Consider the following 12,531-nt stretch of genomic DNA (forward strand, 5'->3'; position numbering starts at 1 on the left):
GAATCGTGCAACAAAATCAGATTGGAATCACTGCTGCACGGAGAACGGGGTCTTGGCAGCAGCGACTCCAGCACGTGGAGGTGGCGCTGCGGACCACGTCGAGCAGCAACTCGTGCCAGTGAGGTGGAGACTAGGGAACTCGGGATCTCGCCGGGCGGCGACGGAGGGGCACGAGGCCGACGGTGGCCGCACTGGTCGTCAGATCTCGAAGACGGCATCTCGCGTTCACTTCCTGGAGCCACCCACCTAGCCTCCCCGCGTTTCCGGCACCCCGACGGCACCCCGTGTTTCCGTCCTCGCTGTCGAGCGCACCTAGATAATCAGCCACCGGAGCTCCAGAAGAAGAGGGCGGACGCCCCTACCTGCCCCCAATTCTTTTTTAGATTCTCAGGGAGACATTCTCCCCGGTTCCATTTCATGCCGAAAAGAAACCAGTGTCATCAGTTTTACAGAAATAAAACGCACCCAGTGAAACCCTGCTACACTTTGTAGCCTAAACAGCAACTTAGTTCAGAAACAAACGACATCAACTCCTCCAGGAGCGACCGAACCGACCAAGAACCAGCTCAGCGCATACAAAAGCGCACCCACAAAAGCTACCAACCAGTTTCTTACAAACAGTAAACAGCTAAACCAAGCAAGGAAAACACAAACTATCGCAACACAAAAGCAAGCATTCTCCTGCTCTTTTTCCTGGCGTTTTGCTCACAGCACCACATGCACCGAGGCTTCCTCTTCCGGATGTTCCTTCAGGAAATCAAGCGAAGCTCTCCCGCCATGTGACATCTTGGAAGCAGGAGCCCAGGAAGTGATCCAGTCGAAAGAGGAACACTTCAGGTTTGTGCCAGCCTCAGCGGAGCTTTGATTCTTCTCACCAGTAACTCCATGAACAAATCCACCTCCTTCCACACCTGATCCTTGAAAGGAACTTTCCAATTCCTTAGGTATGACAAGATCACACTCCACACCTGCTTTAAATTCAACCAAGTAAGTCTATTAAACACTAAACTATTCCTAGAATTCCAAATCCCCCAAAGAACAGCAGAGGAAATGAAATTAAACTGCAGGAATTTCTTATTACAAAGCCACCTACTAGCTATGTCCAAGTATTTATCTACCCTATATCTAAACACCTCCTCCACCAGACTCCATATTTGTTTTGCCACAAGACAATCAAAAAAGAGATGATGAACACTTTCAAACTCTTTACGTAAAGAGCATTCCATAGGTTTTGGAATACCTCTCCTCCTCAGATTATCCCTAGTCATGATTTTATTTTGTGACAACAGCCACAGGAAGATCTGGATTCTTGGAGGGATTTTTAGATCCCAAACAGCAGGTAAGTAAATTGGAGTCACACCTCTAAAATTAACTATAGCATACATAGACTTTGAAGAATAAACCCCATTTGTTTCATAGGACTAGATCAACTGATCCTCATCTTCACTAAAAACTATAGTCTCAAGCAATAGCTAACACTTCTTGCCATTGAGACATCATGTCATCCGAGAAGGTTCTCCTAAAATCACATCTCAAATTTGCACCATCCCAAATATCCCTAACATTTTTAGTTTGCTTGATTACACACAAAGTAAATGTCCCAAAATTGAGTAGCTAGGTTAGAATTACCAAACCAAATGTCCTCCCAAAACCTCACACTCCTACCATTCCCTATTTTCCACTTATAGCCAAACCTAACAGCCTCTGCAGCTCCCATTACCCCTTTCCAGAAGGTAGAAGGGTGAGCATCATGGCAGCAGAGGATGTTTGGGTCCCTAGTATTATACTTACTATCAATAATTTTCCTCCATAAAGTTCCTTCCCCTTGTATGTATCTTTTAATCCAAGACCCTAGAAGGCACAAGTTTAAATCTTGCAGGTTGGGAATACCCATGCCACCAAACTCTTTTTTCATACACACAGACTGCCAATTAGCTAAATGAATTTTATTATTTCCTTCCTCATCATTCCACATACAATTAGCCAATTGAGTGTTAATCAATTTTAGAGCCCATTTAGGGAACTTAAAGAAAGAAAGCAAATAAATAGGAATACTAGCTAGTACTGATCTAACTAGTTCCCTTTTGGCCGCAGAGGACAACAACTTCCCCTCCAACCAGCTAATCTACTCAAGAGAGAATCAATTAAAGGTTGTAAATCCTCCCTTTTTAACTTGTCATAGTGCAAAGGAATTCCTAAGTACTTAATTGGGAAAGATCCCAAAACACACCCAAAAGTTTCCAGGAAAGAAGTACATTCCTCTACCTCCACATTAATAGGAATCAACTCACTCTTATGATAGTTAATACGCATACCAGATATTTGTTCAAAACAAGTTAAGATCCACTTCAAATTAGTTGCAATCCTATTACTTTTCTCTAAGAAAAGTAAAGTATCATCAGCATATTGCAAGCAAACAACTCCACCAGGAACAAATTCAGGACACAGACCCCTAACCAATCCCTCATTGCCCCCTTTGAGGAGCATTTTTGAGAACACATCTACCACAAAATTAAAAAGACCAGGAGACAGGGGATCTCCCTGTCTTAAGCCTTTACCAGTAAGGAAAAAATCACTTTCAACCTCATTAATTTTCACACCCACTGATCCACCAGAAGTTAGCTGTTTAATCAACCTAATCCAGAAAGGACTAAAACCCCTAAGATGCAAGATCTCATAAAGGAAATCTAGATTAACCCTATCATATGCCTTTTCATAATCAATTTTAAAGACAAACCCCTCTTTCTTCCTCCTATGAACCTCATGCACAATTTCATGTGCAGTAACCACACTCTCTAAAATATATCTGCCCTTGATAAAAGCAGATTGATTATAAGAGATTAACCTCCCTATTATTTTAGCCAATCTATTTGTTAAGACTTTACAGAAAATCTTGAAGCTACAATTCAAGAGACTTATAGGCCTAAACTTCCTCATAGTCCTAGCATCATTTTCTTTTGGAATCAAAGTAATCATAGCAAAATTTAGTCTAAAGATATCCAACTTATCTTCAAACCAAGCATCAAATAAATTCATTAAATCTTGTGCAATAACATCCCAGTACTTCTGGTAAAAGAAAAAAGATAAGCCATCAGGTCCAGGTGCACCATCAGCATAAGAACCAAAAACAGCCTCCTTCACCTCATCTAAAGTAAAACGACTCCCTAACATCTCATTTTCCTCTATAGTTACTTTTTCTTCAGGAAGGAAAAAATTATCTAACAACCTAATGTCAGGTCTATCTTCAGCACCAAATAAATCCTTATAATAGTGTTTAGCTATCTCTAACATATCTTTAGTTTCAGATGACAGGACCATCGAGCCCATCTAACACAGCAATCATTTTCTTCCTTCTCCTTTGATTAGCTAAAGCATGAAAATAAGCAGTATTCCTATCTCCTTCACATATATCTTTATCTCTGGAACGCTGCTTAGCTTTAATCTCCTCAATGAGCCAAAAAGAACTTAGCTCTTCAAGGATTAGATTAAATCTTTCAGCTTCCCCATCTGACAGCTCTTGAGATTCAGCTTTAATATCTAGTCTATCATATTCCTCCATAAGGTTTTTCTTTTTCTTCCTAATTTCAGCATCAATATTTGCACTCCACCCTTTAGCAGAACACCTAAAGCACCTAACCTTAGATTGCCAAATATCCAAAGGGTTATTACTAAAAACCTGGGTAGACCAAGCTTTAACAACCACCTCTCTAAAATCTACTCTAGTGCTCCACCATTTCTCAAATTTAAAGCTACTCTTCCTAGGCACCACATTTTCCCCAGAATCCTAGAAAATGGGAGTATGATCACTACCTAATCTAGGTAAAGCTCTTGCATTTCCTAAAGGAAACAAAGCCTCAAAACCAGTAGTACAAAAAATCCTATCAATTCTACTCATAATTCTATTACTTTGGTTATTACTCCAAGTAAAGGATCTACCAGCTAGACCAATTTCCACTAGGGCCCACAAATCAATCCAAGCATTGAATTTATCAGCCCATTTAAAATCTATCACTCCATTACTTTTATCACACTGTGACCTAACCAGATTGAAGTCACCTCCAATCATAGCAGGCCCATCCCAACCCAAACACAACTCATGCAACTCTGAAATAAAAGCATCTTTACCCTCTTCATAAGGAGAGCCATACACTGTGGTAAGCCTAATTACCACACCAGTACTTTTAACCCTAACAACTGTGCTCACAGAGAAGGTTCTAATGTCCCAAGAAATTATCTCAAAGACATCACTATTAACCCCAACTAAGATCCCACCAGCTGAACCAACTGCAGGACTGAAATTCCACTCAAAATTTCTATTTCCTAGAAGGTTTTTCAAGAAGGATCTAGAGAACTTCTCTTTTTTCGTTTCCTGAAAGCCAATGTAATCAACTTTCGAGAGGTATGACGAGTGTCCTCTAAACACTTCTTCCTACCAGAGCGAGTGATCCCTCTAATGTTAAAAAAGGAAATTAACATTGCACTCTCTTCCTAGGGTGCTTGCCCCGTGATTTCCTAATGACCTCTATCCATTTTTCACCTTCATCCTCATAATCATCTACATCTTGCCTATTATAAGTAACAGGAGTTGTTACACCTCTTCTCACCCTAGAAGCTAGAGAAGAACCATTGCAACTTTTTCCATTTATGATCTCTAAATCTACCTTATCAATGGAAGCTAAAGGAGACCCATGAGTGTTATTCTCACTAAGGATCTCAATATCTACTACCACATTCCTATTATGAACCACCTTGCTCACTGGACACCTAGACGAGGAGACCCATGAGTATTATTCTCCCTAGGGATCTCAATATCTATTACCACATTCCTATTATGAAACACACTACTCACTGGACACCTAGACTGATCAGCCTGAACTTCCTCTTTTTCACAACTACCACTAACAGCAGATATATCAACACCTACATTTCTAGCTAGAGATTCAAGATAATCAACATCTAAGGACTGAAAAGCATTAGAATGCATTATACCTTTCATCTTTTTGTTTGGCTCTTCTAGGTTATTCTTCTTCTTGTACTCAATAGCCTTCTTCATCACATTCATCGACCTATCCACCCTGGAACTCTGTCTTGTAGCTCGAACGGGACCCCGGGTTTTCTTCTTCCTTGTCTTCCTCTCGTTGGTCGAGTATCCACCACTCCTATTATATCGAGGCCTCTCAAAGCTAGGCATAATATCCTCTCGGAAGAGTAAACTCCAAGCCTTCATTCACCTCTCCACTCGCCTAGATCAATCCCATTCTTGCAAGTTAAGCTTCCCCGATCTTCCAAAAGGAAGTTTTGTATTTCTTCACTCACCTCCTCATCAATCTTGCTAGGCCCACTCCTCCGGATGAATCTTCCTTCCTCATCTACCTCACCATTCTTGAGCAGACAAATCATACACTTCTTCTCCACTAACATACTCTTTCACCTCTCCACCATCGAGTAACTCGGCCTCCTTCCTACGGAACCGGAACTAGCCGCATTAGTATTCACCACCACGAAATTTGTAGAATTCCCTGCAAGACTTGCCTCCGTCCGTATCCATCCCATCCTTGTCTTTCACTTGTTTTGCTCCTCATTTTCATGCTCATCATTCCCATCAGAAGGTGGAGGTGGTGGTGGGACAGGTGGATCATCTGCTACCCCAGTAGCAGGTTCACCCTCAGCCTCAAACAGCAACTGATGGAATTTCCCTTGGAAATGAAAGAGCCTACCAGCAGGAATCTTGGTAGCATCCCTGCACTTTATCTTCACCCTTACCACCTCAGCACAATCCTTGAACACACTCATCCAGTCAATTTCTTCAAGGATACCACACACAGATACAGCTTGAGCTATTATATTCCACTCACACCATGGAGGTTGCAGACCATGTATCTTCATCCATGTCACCTGCATCACTGCCACAGGGTCTGGATCATCATCCCAAGCCTCAACTTTGACCCACACTCCGGGCTTTGTCAGTCCAAACCTAGGGTACCCAATCACCCGGTCCACTCGGAAGATGAGGAGGGAACTTCACCAGGTATGACCATTGGGTAAGTTCTCTGATCTGCCATGGCCAGTTTGTCCTATAGATCCCTGCAAACTCCTTGGCTAGCTCAGCTTTAGATATATTCCCCTCTTCTATCAGCACCAGTCCACAATTCTTTGTAGTGGTCACAGGATTTACAACTACCTCAGGAATCTCAATATGGAAGAAACCTAAGCCATTAGCTGCACTCCCTATGTATTTGGCCACTTGAGGAGGTCTTTTGATGACAGGGCAACCTTCCACACCATGATTAGTAGCCTTGCAAATGAAGCAAAAGGCTTTCTTGTCACAAGATTGCTTGAAGTGTCCAGGCTCACCACACCCAAGACGAGATAGTGTCTACATAAGACATCCGATTTGGAATCACCCGAACTTCACCTCCTCCACCATTCTTCTTCTTCGCATCCGCTTTGCCATCCCACTCTTAGCTTTAGCACCATTTTCTTCCACATGACCTTGAGAACTATGTGGATTTTCTTCAGCACTTGGAGCAATCCATTGGTTGGACTGAAATCCAAACTGCTGAGGGTTGAACTGGGGGTAGGGACCTTGAAAGGCCCGAGGAGGAGGTAGGCCACCAGGAACAAATCCATAGGACTGTGGAGGGAATTGAGGATATGGACCTTGATTCTGCTGAAAGGGCTGCTGTTGTTGCTGAGGACCCTGCTGAAATTGATTGCTGTTGAATTGCTGTCGATTCCAATTGTCACCTCTTCCCCCTCCAGATCCCCTTCCTCTGTTTCTTCCTCCACGCCCTCGGTCAGCCATGATCACCACCTCAGACTCCAGGTCAATGAATTCAACCTCTTCAACCCCCAGGTAGCATAAGCTTGGTCTCTCTGGTGGTAATGGCGGCGGAGGAGGGGAGCTCCGAACCCTAGAGCGTGGTGGGCTTATATATGGAGCCACCCTTGTGGGAGGGTTGTCTAGATGCTTGGGAATATCCCACGACTGTCCAAAAAGCGCTTCTAGCTCCTTATCCTCCATGTCTACGACCGGCACATGGTCTCCACCACCTTTTGACCTGGTCCACGACGCCATGGACGAGCTCCTGGAACCCACCAACACCTCCTTCGTCTTTCCGCTCCCGCCAAAACCAAGCGCAGCTGCTCCAATCAAGTCTCTGTACTTTCTAGCACCTCTGGCGTCTTGTTCAGCAACCGATTGTGTTGCCGCAGAATCATCAGAGCCAACGCCGCCTTCAGCTCCGGTACAGCAAGCCCCAGCGGAAATGGCCTCCTGTTCCACCTCGGAGGAAGCAGCGCAAAAGCTTTCTCCCTCGCCAAAACGAACAGAGAATGCTGGTCGCTCACCTCTAAACTCTGTTCCGACCTCCCATTCTCCTCTGCTCGCAGACTCTGAGCGGTGTCCTGCAACTCTAGATCTCGCTCGGAAGACCTCCTCGCACTCGCACAGCTCTCGGACCAGGCTTCCGCCCTCGAGCCGGCGCCCGGAGCGCCATTACCGCTCCGAAGACGAACTTGGTCTCCGGCTCCACCTGTTCCCTCGGACTCCGCTGCCGCTCCGAGGTAGGCGAGCTCGGGACCAACGGCGATTGGCCCAAACGAGCCCACGCAGAAGCCGAAGCCGCCGCTCCCAGGTGAAGTAGCTCGGTCCTCCGCCGAATCCCCGAGCGCCGACCTCGACCCCGCCATTGCCGATCCAGCCTTCCTCACTCGCAACGCCTTCGCGAGCTCCCATCTCCCCTTCCTCGCCTCCCGCACCGGACCGCCACCACCACGACCGCTCCCCGCCTCCGCTCCGTCCTCATCCGTGCGGATCGCCGGCGTCGGCCTTCGATTCGCCTTGGATTGCGGTAGGAACCTAGCTAAGGGCGGCGAGCTCGGTGTGAGTGACCGTGGAGTTTGGGGGAAGGCAAGTGGCAAGGGCAGGCTCTCGCGCGACGCGTGGAGAGGCATACGCCGCGCCCCTGGCCCGCCATGGACGCGGATCGAGGAGATCCCGCCATGAACAGGACCTTGGGTCGGACTCGTGGTGGAGTCGCCGAGGAGTCGCGAGAGCAACGTCATCCCTCTAGCTACTCTTGACCTTCTCCTGCCCCCAATTCTCTCGATGCGGCAGCGGTGGAGAACGCCCCAGCTCACCGTCCGCCTCAGCTCCTCCCCTATTTTTCCTTCTCCAGCCCGTGCCATGTGAGACAGAGATGAGGGAGAAAGAAGATATTGAGGAAGAAGGGTTTGACAAGTAGGGTCCACATGTCTGTGAGACTAGTGTGTAATCCCGGCCGGGTTTGTCACTTTCCTGGTCCGCTAAATAGGTTTAGGGTTCGATTTAGACCGGGATTCACAAGTTCAGGGTACTGACTGGGATTCTAAGTTCGGGGTTCATTTCGCCTAACCACTACCAGTTCAGGGTTTAGAATAGACTTTTTCCTTGTGTGAATCGTGACACACCGCGGCACGCGGAAGCGACTAGTGCAATCAAACAGCTTCAAGGGCAATCTCAATTTGGACTAATACAATGCTGCAAAATGAGATTTATTCTTTTTATTCAAAGTATCTGCCATTAGATAATATCTCACGGTGTATCACACACATCCATCCTACATTTGCATCCTAGTGTGGTACTAGTGTCCTATTGCAGGTGGGAAGCACAAAGTGCAGTCGCATCCATAAGCAGTGCACTCTGCAGTCCAAGTGCAATCAGGGCAATCAAAAAGAGACTGACGACAAACGTGCAGGCAACTGGGACGATCACAGGGTCCAGGCGTCGGTTTAATTGCCCCTGTGCAATTCGGCGGTAACGCCGCCACCATAGTCGCTGCAAAAAGTATTTGCGTTGAATCAGCTAAACGAGTTACCCATCATGGCCAGAACATGAGCTAATGAAATAATGTACTGTATCATAGTAGGTACAATACCTGAATCTATCACGAGCAGGACCAGGGCCATAGTCAAGAACAGCAACTGCGTAGTCTTCATCTTGGATGGTTTTGGTGCTGGTAAGAATTCTGGTCCGGTTTGTCTGACTCTCCAACTGACGAAGAACAAGACAAATGGTACGCCTTTTATAGTGTCTCTGAGTGCATGTGCATCCTATTTTCAAACGGGAACTGTATCAACACCAAATTAATAATAATTAAGACTATTGATATGTTACCAAGTTAAAAACAATTAATAATGGAAATCTGACTACACCTACTGATATGTTACCAAGTTTTAATTGTTATTAATAATAACATTATGTGTATTGATACTCCCTCCGTTCCGTGCTTAGGGCGTATAATTTTTTGTGATTTTTACCAAAAAAAGAAGGCGCGGGATCCGTCCTAGTTGGTAGCTTCCAAAATTACCTCTCCCAAATTCCAGTGTACTGACTACTACGTACTAGCGCTAGCTAGAAATAAGGGGAGCCAAGTAATGAGGCAACTGCCCAAGCGGTGAAGGGCGAATCGAGGAGCAATAATCCTAGGAGTCTATTGCTATTGTACATGGGCGATTAATTAGGGGTAAGGATGGAAAGTACTATCGCCCGGTGTGGCAGGCCTTAAATCGAGCGCCAAATTTTTAGGCTCTCTTTACAGGAATGGAGGGAGTGCCATTGTTTCCACTAGAAGATTCCCCGCGTCTTGCTGCGGGAATTAGTAGCAAATTATTCTGCTATATAACAATGAATTAATACATGCCAAACCCCGTCCGGGACGCCCCTCTCCCCCAATCGCGGTTCGTGTACCACATAAGGCTCATAAATAAATCAAGCGAAGAAAAATTCTCATTGTCGTAGTATGCAATGGGTCCATCGTTGCATAATACAATTAAGTATCCATGTTGTTTCAAAATATGATCAACACCATGAAAGATGATTTTCAATACTATAGCGGTGTATATTTTGTCACACCTATTGCACGAACACTTACAAACGGATCAATTGGTAAAGATATGGCATGGGGAGATAGTAAGCCATCGGTTGGTTTCTAGATTTTGCAACATATCACAAGCCGTGTGCATCTATTGATGCAGAGGCTGGGGCTATGCTCCTTATCGAAAAAAAAAAAACAATCCCCACTAATCTGCAAAAGATAAACAACATATCTGATTACTGAGACTTTTAAACATTTTTAGCAGCATGATAATTGATATACGTTTTATTTAGAGAATACGCAGGCCTCGCACAGTTTCAACTAATCTGAAAAGGGACAATAATAAGGCATGTCATTTCGCCAATATGCTGGCATCTATCAATCAATGAAAAGGCAAGGAAAAAAATGTCCACTGGTGGAAAAAGGGGCTTTGGTCGCGGTTGGCAACTGCCATTAGTCGCGGTTGCGCAACCGCGACCAAAGTAGCGCGACTAAAGGCCCCCCCTTTAGTCGCGGTTCCTTACGAACCGCGACTAAAGGCCCGTCCACGTGGGCCGCAGGCGAGCGCTGGGCGGAGGACCTTTAGTCGCGGTTCTTCCGGCCAACCGCGACTAAAGGCCTCCGCGAGGTTTAGGGTTTTAGCCCCCTCCCCTAAATCTGGTTTCTTTTTAATTTGTATTGTTTTATTTCTTTTGGGTTTTAATTTTGAAGGAGTTTCACATATTCTACGGTACTACATACATGCATATGAATGTACAATTTCAAACAAATTTGAAATTAGAACCAAAAAGAATTCAAGAGGAATATACAATATATATTCAATATCGGATGACCATATACAATATATATTCAATATCGGATGACCATATACAATTTTGAACAAGTTTCCATCCATAATTTAGTGCATATAAAGTTCTACGTCATCGTAATGGTGTTCTCCTCTAGGATCGATGACTTCCTCGCCAACCATCCAGCCTAGTTCCTCTTGAAGTGGTCGGAAGCGAGCTTCCGGACTAAGCGTCTTCCGGAGGTTATTCCTCATGATGTTGTTCTCACACTTCTGGTCCCGCTCATTGCGGTATCTCCGGATCCTCTCACAAACATAGTATCCACATAGATTGGTCCCCGGTGGCTGAATATCCCGGCCGTCCGCACTCGCCATTTTAAAATGTAGCTCTTTTTTGAATTCACCGACCTTGGTATCTACGAACCGTCTCCAAACCCTACGAGGCAAAGAAAATTAAATGAACAAGAGAGTTATTAATTAGTTACTTGATATTAGGAAATGATGAACGAAATAGGCCGATCGATATAGAGCGCAAATGAATGAAAATAATTACTTTTGCATCATTTTTCTCATGTCGCCCCAAAGCGCCGGATCCATATTCGTAGAGTCGTGGACGAGAACCGAGGAGGTCCGAACTTGAATTACCATAAGTATCCAAGTGAAACCTGCGGACATGATACATGCACGATCATGCATAACTCATCGATTAGCCACATACCATGCATGGAGTAAACAAAAGAGAATGTGCTCAAGACGTAAAAACTCACCCAAAATGGTAAGGAAATAGAATATCACTTTTGAGTTTCTGTTTTCTAATAAACCGCCACAGGTCATCCTCCACGTCGGCGGGGTGGTGTTCTAACACATATGAATTAACGATTTGTGGGTCAATGAACCCAACATCATGGATGTTCCTTATTCACATTTCCCGCTTCTTCATTCTGCATAATAGCGTACACAACAAGATAGTTAGGACAATATATATATATATATATATATATATATATATAGTGCAGACAATGAACGAGATGGGGTAGAAATTAATAAATCACTTACAGAACGTAGCAACTGATGATAGATTTGTCGAGGTCGCGCAGATTGAACAGCTGGAACAATTCACTCAGATGAATTTGTACATAGTAATGTTTGAAGTGATGCTCATATCTAACTTCCGCATAAATATAGTCTTTGGCGTTTTTATGTTTTATGTAACCCTTGTACCAATTTAGCAGATCTTTCATTTGTCGAGGTAGATCCTCTTCTCGCGCGAGGCTCGACGAGAGGGCCATTCTTCACATATGTAAATACTACGTCCTTCATTGGCGCCTCATCAAGGCCTAACAAATGCACGAAGAGTGATACCTAAGTCGGCCGCTTGTTCTCCGGCACTCGTTACGGTCAATCCATAGGCTGCCGCAGCTGCTATGATATCGGGGGCATCCGGACCGGCGGCTTGCACTATGAGCGGGGCGATCGATTGTTTACTTTGTTCCCCGAGCTGGGCAACTTCTTTCCCCCTTTCTAATTTTTTCTCGGCCTCCTCCTCCAAGGCTTTCTTCTCCGCCAACTCTTGGTTCCTCTTGAACGCGAGTGCTTGCCTACGAAGTTCACGTAAATAGTCGTCGAGCAGATTCTTCGCGGCTTGGGACGGTGTGTTCAAAAATGACTTAGCCCAGCTCTTTTGCTTGTCAGAAAATACTTGCTTGGGCTCGGGCTCTCTTTTCTTCTTGCAGTCCGCCTTCCATTTCTCATATTCAGCAGCCGCGTGTGCGTCTACTTCCTCGGCACTACGTTCCCAAGGCCTTGTGGGGAGAGGCTTCAGTGATGGCTCTGGTATCTTTGTGGTTCTAGGTACATAAGGGTCCGGGTTAATAACCCAGGACTGCT

The sequence above is a fragment of the Lolium rigidum genome, chromosome 6 (assembly GCF_022539505.1).
Source record: "Lolium rigidum isolate FL_2022 chromosome 6, APGP_CSIRO_Lrig_0.1, whole genome shotgun sequence".
Classification (NCBI taxonomy): Eukaryota; Viridiplantae; Streptophyta; class Magnoliopsida; order Poales; family Poaceae; genus Lolium; species Lolium rigidum.